Here is a 7,430-nt window from a genome sequence, read left to right as displayed (position 1 = left end):
AGCGCTAGCCCTTGGTAGTCCTATAGTGTGGCTGCCAACAGTCAATAATAAATAATATTATGAATATATTTGCCTCCTGCGTAAAATGTGTGTAGAAATAGGCCTACAGTGTATTTTAAAGTCTACCATAATGGTGGTACTTGGAGAGGCAAATATTTTTGGAGGTGGTACGCAGTCTAAAAAGTTTGAGAACCACTGGTCTATAGTTAAACATGCAATGAGATTCATGCACTTAGAAAAGACAAAAAGTGAAAGCCTGCTGCTGCATCGTCATCAACTGTACAAAGAATAGACAGCAGAACACCTTACCCAAAGTGAAGCCAAAACATCTATAGCTCCTTCTGCTGACTGGCCACAGTATAGGTCATAAACTATGTTTACAGATAGGACATGTGTAAAACTATAAAATCTAAATGTATTATATTTTTTGTTACGCGGAGCTTGTTTTTATTTACCCAAGTGCAGAACGGAGCCGGAGGCAGGGAGCAGATGCGGAAGAGGAATTTATTAACAAATTTGAATTTTTGGTAGAGGAAAAGCTGTGGGCAGAGTATGTAGCTGAACAAGGCAGGTGAGTTTGCAGGGGTGGAAGGCTGGTTAGTTGGAGTCCAGAATTTGTGCTGATCCCAGTGGAATCCAGTTGACGCGGGAGTGGGATGGAGGCAGGAGTTGAGCATAAGTCTACGATCTGCCAGAGTGGTGGAGTTGAAGCACCGTATTTGTGTAGAGTTGATTGAAGATGGTTTGCAGCTGCAGCCTGACTCCTGCACACCTGAGCCCACTCCTGCAATCAAGAACACACACACACACACTCACACACACACACTCACACACACACACACACACACTGCTGGCTAAGATGAAGCTTAGGTCTTGAAAGTCTTCCTCATAACCAGTTTCATCATGATAGTCATCACGCCATTTTGTATTAACGATGTCTTTTTACTGATACATTTATTTTTAATTAGTTATTTAATGTTGTAAAATGGCATAAAATTAAATGATTGACAGCTCTGCTGACGAATGCAGCTCTACAGTGTGCTACAGATTAGCAAAATAAACGAGACACGTGATGAACACCAACACAAGAGTCATTGAATTTCAATAACATGAGTGTCTGCTTCAAAATGACACAAGAATCTGTTCTGCAGTGGACTGTACCACTCTGAGGCAATTTTATTGGCAGTTTAAAGTATGTTTCCGTGAGCAAAAGCGACGTGACATCAATACTGCTGCTCTTCCAGCCGATCCGTACCGCGTGGACTTTAGTTGCAAATCCACAATATGTCAGGATCTGTCATGTGGGTATTTTGACTTCATCCTGTCCAGCAGGAGGAGGCTGAGGAATATTGTCCATTTCTATATGTACAAGATTAACAAAAAGGTAAATGAAAACACTTTAACTGGTGAAAAGTTGGGAGAAGTTAGAAAGTAAAACAAAAAGTAAAAGTACGTAGAGAGAGAGAGAGAGAGGGCAAACATCTTGCCACCCATTAGCTGATATATTTGTCGACCCTGTTCCCTTCCTTCAACCTCTCTCTTTCCTCCCCATTATAAACCGCTCTGCTCTGCACTGAACCCCACCATCAAAGTTCAGCCCCCTGAGTCTAATCCACAGCCACACAGGCCCCGGAAACACACACACACAAACACACACACACTAACACACATACATATACACACAAACAAAACACACACACACACACACACACACACAGCATGAAAACCACATCAGAACACGTACACTGAGCCTCAGCCGGTTTCTTCTGAAGATTCACAGGGCTTAATGACGCACAGTCAAAACACTAAATCACGCACGCTCACACACACACACATACACACACACACAGACTAACACATCACGTCAGAGCTACTGTGTGGTACAGCTATATCTTTCAGGATAATTAGAGCAGATCTGGTATGCAGTGCCACAGTGACGGGAAGGTGTCATGACAGAGATTCAAGAGAAGGAGCGAGACATACTTATAGAGAAAGAGAGGGAGAGGGAGAGAGAGTTGATACCCAGCTTTGAAAATAAAAATTTGAAGCCACGAAGACATAGTTACTTATCTTCAGGACGAGGTATTTTAAATGATATTTTAAAGGTTTTACTCTCTTTTAGTGCATGTGTGTGTTTTCACCTTATGTGTTTGCATAAAACTTGATATTTTATTCATCATAAAAAAACAAGTTATAAAGTCTTCCCCAAAATCAAATTGTATGTTTTATATCTTTTTCACTCCTTTTGTTGTGTATAAAGAGCCTCTAAACTAAATCTCATAGTCGTGGTTACACATCGTACGGTGTTAAATCAGACATTAGAGTAAAAACATGCATGACAGACACAATGAATATACAAAATCTGCGTAACTATCTGTAGTGATTCCAGTTGGATCGAAGGCACTGGCAGAGATAAGTATGAATAATTCACTAAATCAGTGATTAGTTGTGTCCCAGGGGGTACTACAGTCTCCAGGTACACAGATTGTAGAGCAGCTCAGCTAATTAGAAAAAACTAGGACACAGAGGACAAACGTTCCCCCAACCTGAGAGAGATGTTACACCTGGACCCCTTGGGCTGCAAATAACAGCATGAAAACAACGCTCATGAGCAAGCAGAGGGTTTCACATTTAATGAGAAAGGATGGATAAATGGTTAAAATGTCAAGCTCTGTCATTTTGTGCATTTTGTGCACAAATATTGAGAAACAACGTCTTAAGAAAAAAGATCATGACTTAATCGACAGCTCCAGGATCAATATGATTTATATGTCAAACTATTACCCAGTATAGATCAATAAAAAGAAAACATCCTCAAAGGGTACCTGAGCTCATCTGGAAGCTCTGCGGGGGAGCACCAGGCAGAAATGGTTTGGGAACCAACACTTCAAATGATTAATTCATGATGCAAAGCAATGTTCACTTGATATTTCTCATACTTCCAGCATGAAGAAGAATCACTGTCAGTGACTCTGCATCTTCACTGCTGCTGGTGCCCAAGTTAGATAACTAACTTCTTTCTGGCCTTAACTTTTGGGATATTTCAGTTATTCATGAAATTGTGATTGGGGAACTTTGGATGGGCGGTCTTAAAGTGCTATGACAAAACAAACATTATTTCAACAGGAATAGATGCTTCTAAATGTACACATTTTTGAATAACAAGCATTCTGATAGGCTGAGGACATAGGCAATAACGCAGAGTTAATCAGCAGTGTTGAGTAGGTGAGTAGAGTTAGGCAGATATCACAATTTGGGCAAAATATGACTTAGGCAATTATGCTATGAGACTAACGATGTAACAATGTAGGTTGGTCTGAAACTCCTCTTCATCCTTCTCATCTTCTTTATGATCTAATAATCACAATTGAGGAATTTAACATTTTTTTGTGCTTTCATTTGCAGATACTGTGATCATCATCCACTCTCCCTCTTATCTAACTAAGACAATACTTTATTATTTATTATTTTTCACATAATTGATTATTCTCTTGACTAGAAACTTTATAGTCAGGCATGTTTATGATGTCCAAAATATACTTGTAACACACAAACTCACCATCCAATCTGAATAACACAGCAAAGGTGGCGATTACTCATGTTACTGGAACACTATAACATACAGTACATCCAAAAATAGGGGACAATTATAGTGGGGGAGGGGTGTTCAAATTGTTGCTCAGCCATTCTGTACAATGCCACTGAGTCATCTCTGCATTGTGTTTATAATAACACTAGTTATTTTATTGCGTTATAGGCAAAGAGCACATTGTTCTCTCACACTGTGTCTTTTCTGTTCTGTGAATTTGTGTGAAAAGTCTCAAGTAAACTTGCCTTTAAGTAATCAGTGTCATTCAAATAATTGTGTTCTGCTCATCTGCCGCCTACTTGTTCCTGTGTGAAAGAGGCCATCAGTCAGACACTATTGTGCTTTTTCAGGGCACTTCAAAAACATTCAATAACTGTCGAAAAAGTTTTTCTTTGTGGGTTTTGACAGACTGAATGAATCATGATTGAATTTTTCAGTCTTTCAGTGAAAGAGGGGAATCTGATTACTTTCCAGAAGCAGTGCAGTTATTGCTCGAGTTGGTCTGAAAACAATAAAGCAATTTTTGACGATAAACTCAAAATAACGGCTGCAAACCTCTTCAGGGCTTAAACAAATAGAGATGATAGACGCTGATAATAACTGCCCGCCCTCCCCCCCAATCCACTTCCATCCTCATCTCAAACTCTTCATCTCGTGCTAGAGTCCTGATATCTGAGGCTTATAATTGATTGATGCAACTCACCAAGAGCTACAGAATGATATAGTAATAGTCATAATTAATGCACGGATCCATTAGGACCATCTTAAAATGCCATAACACATCATGCAAGTGCAGAAATCTGCTGCTGCTTTAAATCCGGTCCCTCCAAACGTGAAGAGTGTTGAGCAGGCACATGACTAACCGTCTTTCTGAGTGAGTTTCAAAATGACAAACATTTCCTCGAATCTCAAATCGTGATAAAACCCACAGCTGACAGCAGGCTTTCTAACAACGCTGCTCAGTTCAGCTCCAGCCCTCGTCTGCCAGTGACCACTTTTTCCTCCACATAACACATCAGACCACTCATAACCAATTATATCTCCTGCATAATATGTGACACTCTGCCAACCCAGGCAGAATTTACCGGTGTTAAAAAGACAATTTTGGCTCCAGCCACCAAATCGTCTTCCGCAGTGCGTCTCAAATGAGCTCTCTTCCTCAAAGTGACAGTGCCCGGGGGGAGCTGTGTTCAGACATATTTGCGTTGGTAGCGTTTGAATTAGCCCCTTTGAAGAGAGTAATGCGGATTCAAGCTGATGGGGAGGGAAACGACGGCGAAGGTGCAGGGTTTTATCCACCGCACGCGTTCTTTGTGTCTTCGCATCTGCTCAGGGAAGTTCTGGGGGCTTCGGGGGCCTTTTTTCTATTAAGGATCGCATTCGTTTTTAGCCCTCCGTCACGTCCTCCCCGGGAGCGTCAGCCTGACTTCAAAGGTGTCGGTGAAAACTGTCTTCGCAAATTCTATTCCTGGGCCTCCATCCTTTCAAGTGCTGCCTTAGCATGCCACACAAAACACTTACGCACACACATTTGTCGCTTTTAATTTCATATGAAATATAGATTCAACATTATTAATTAAGGGATCATGCATCACTTGATGTCCATCACCAGGATTTTATGCAAGACTTGGAAGGAAATATACAGCTGGCTTCAGCAGCGTATTGTCAAGGCTGATAGTAATGTATTCATTGGGCAACATCATAGGACTCGTCAATGATATTGATTAGTTTTTACAGTATCAAGTAGCATCAAACATCAAACATCAAACACAGTGATGATGATACATTACAGCAAGCAAGCTTCTATGCATTTAATGTTATGGGGAAGGCACAGTAGGCTTAAGAATGTCAAGGCTCGGTGTGTTAAAACAAGGAGAGGTGGACCCAAGTGCAGAGTAAACTAAAAGTATTTAATCGTCAAACAAAAAGGCCAAAGGCAAACTTACTTCCAAGATTCAACAAAAAACACAGGGATCAAAAAAACAGGGAGCCACAGAGGCACACAAGCAAAAACTGACACACCAACAAACAACATACAAACAACAATGAACTGACACAGATGGGAAGAAACACAGAGACTAAATAGACACAGGGGTAATCAAACACAGGTGAGACTAATGACACAGGTGAAGACAATGAGGGAAATCACAATGGAGGGAAACACACAGAGGAAGGAATGAACACAAGACAAGAAACACTGAGGACAACTGCAAAATAAATACATGAAACACTGAAGACACACAGAACTCAAGAATGAACAAAACACACTAGAACGTAAAGAAACACTAAACACTGAAAATACAAAACTAAATAATATCAAATCATGACACAGAAGGCATGCCATGGATGCAAAATTAGCAATAATCACCCCTGGGTGCAGGATAAGACATCAAAACAAAATGGCAAATTCTTAACAACCAGGTAACAATCGATGCAACATGCAAACAGCTGTTCATTTCACGGGAATTTTAAAGGACAAGGTTTGGGACTTTGAATATATAGCATCGCTTAGCATACATCTAAGAACTGCATGCTAACATACGCACCACAACCATGCTAACACGCTATTAGCTAGTTTGGCATATGAGCATGCTAATATTAGCTTCGTGACACAAAATAATTAACACAGGTCAGGCTAATGGGAATATCTTTAGTTTGCAGAATACAAATAGGATAAGAAGCGGGACAAAGGACAATTTGATCTCATGACAAGTTAATGCAACTGCAAGGAACATCCAGTTTGTGTTGATTTTGGCACCCCCCTGTGGACAACGTTGTCGTGCACCTACTATTTGTTTATACGCCTAGTTCATTCCATATAGAAACAACAAGCTCCACACAGCTGAGATCAAGGGGCAACCATTGAAGCCACAAACAAAGCCTAAACACTGACTTCTTTTATTTCATATTTTTGTTGCCTCGTTCAAGACTTGCCTGCAGTGTGTGTTAGTTTTGTCCCTGTAAGCTCCTACAGAGGCACATTCAAGAGCTGTAACTCCAGGGTGCACTACAGACGGATTATAGAATGACAATGATTTCATTCATGTTTCTCCTCTTTTTTCTCTCTCCCTCAAATGTTCATCCTTGATTATTGTACTTATTACTTTGATGTTTAGAGCAGGATGGCGCTTATATGAAGTGCTGGACAACTATCTGATGTATTGTTTCCATTCTGTGCCTGGTGGTGTATGGAAATACACGCATTGTATGGAGAACAAGAACAAAATGAAATAGAAAATTCTCTGAGGGAATGCTTTTGATGTTTTCTGTTCTTTTTATTTTTTAAATAAAAAGATATTGCAGAGAAAGAAGCGATAGAAATGAGCCACCCCACTATATCACTTGCGTCTGCCAGTATAAGCACTTTCCATTTTAACTATTCAGCAACACTTTTCTCTCTGAAAAATACCTAAATCATCACAACCCCTGAACCACTGCAGAGCTGTCTTTTTGCTCACTACAAGAGTTCATGTTTATGTTTGGGTGAAGTTGTTTCACTTTGTGGTTACGTCTGTATGCAGGCCTCAGCATATGTGAGAGATTCCCTTTTCTGCTGAAATGTTACAGCAACTCAGTGAGGTTTTGTAGCTGTAACATACATTAAAACCTGACAGACCACTGTCCTGTCCTGTGCCCTGACACATGCCCAGGTACTATCATTCCCCAAAGGATATAAAAACAGAGATTGAGTATAAAACTGGACTCCCTTTGATAGCATGAGGGAGTTAGCTGCATCATTCCACGTCTGTGCACCCATGCATGTTGCTGCATGCGTGCAGGCACCAGGCACCTACCCTGCATACAAGGAAGTGTGTGATATGTCCAGGGTCTGTTTTGAACT

Source organism: Labrus bergylta, chromosome 10 (genome assembly GCF_963930695.1).
Source record: "Labrus bergylta chromosome 10, fLabBer1.1, whole genome shotgun sequence".
Taxonomy (NCBI): Eukaryota; Metazoa; Chordata; class Actinopteri; order Labriformes; family Labridae; genus Labrus; species Labrus bergylta.
Note: the sequence above shows the minus strand (reverse complement) of the source record.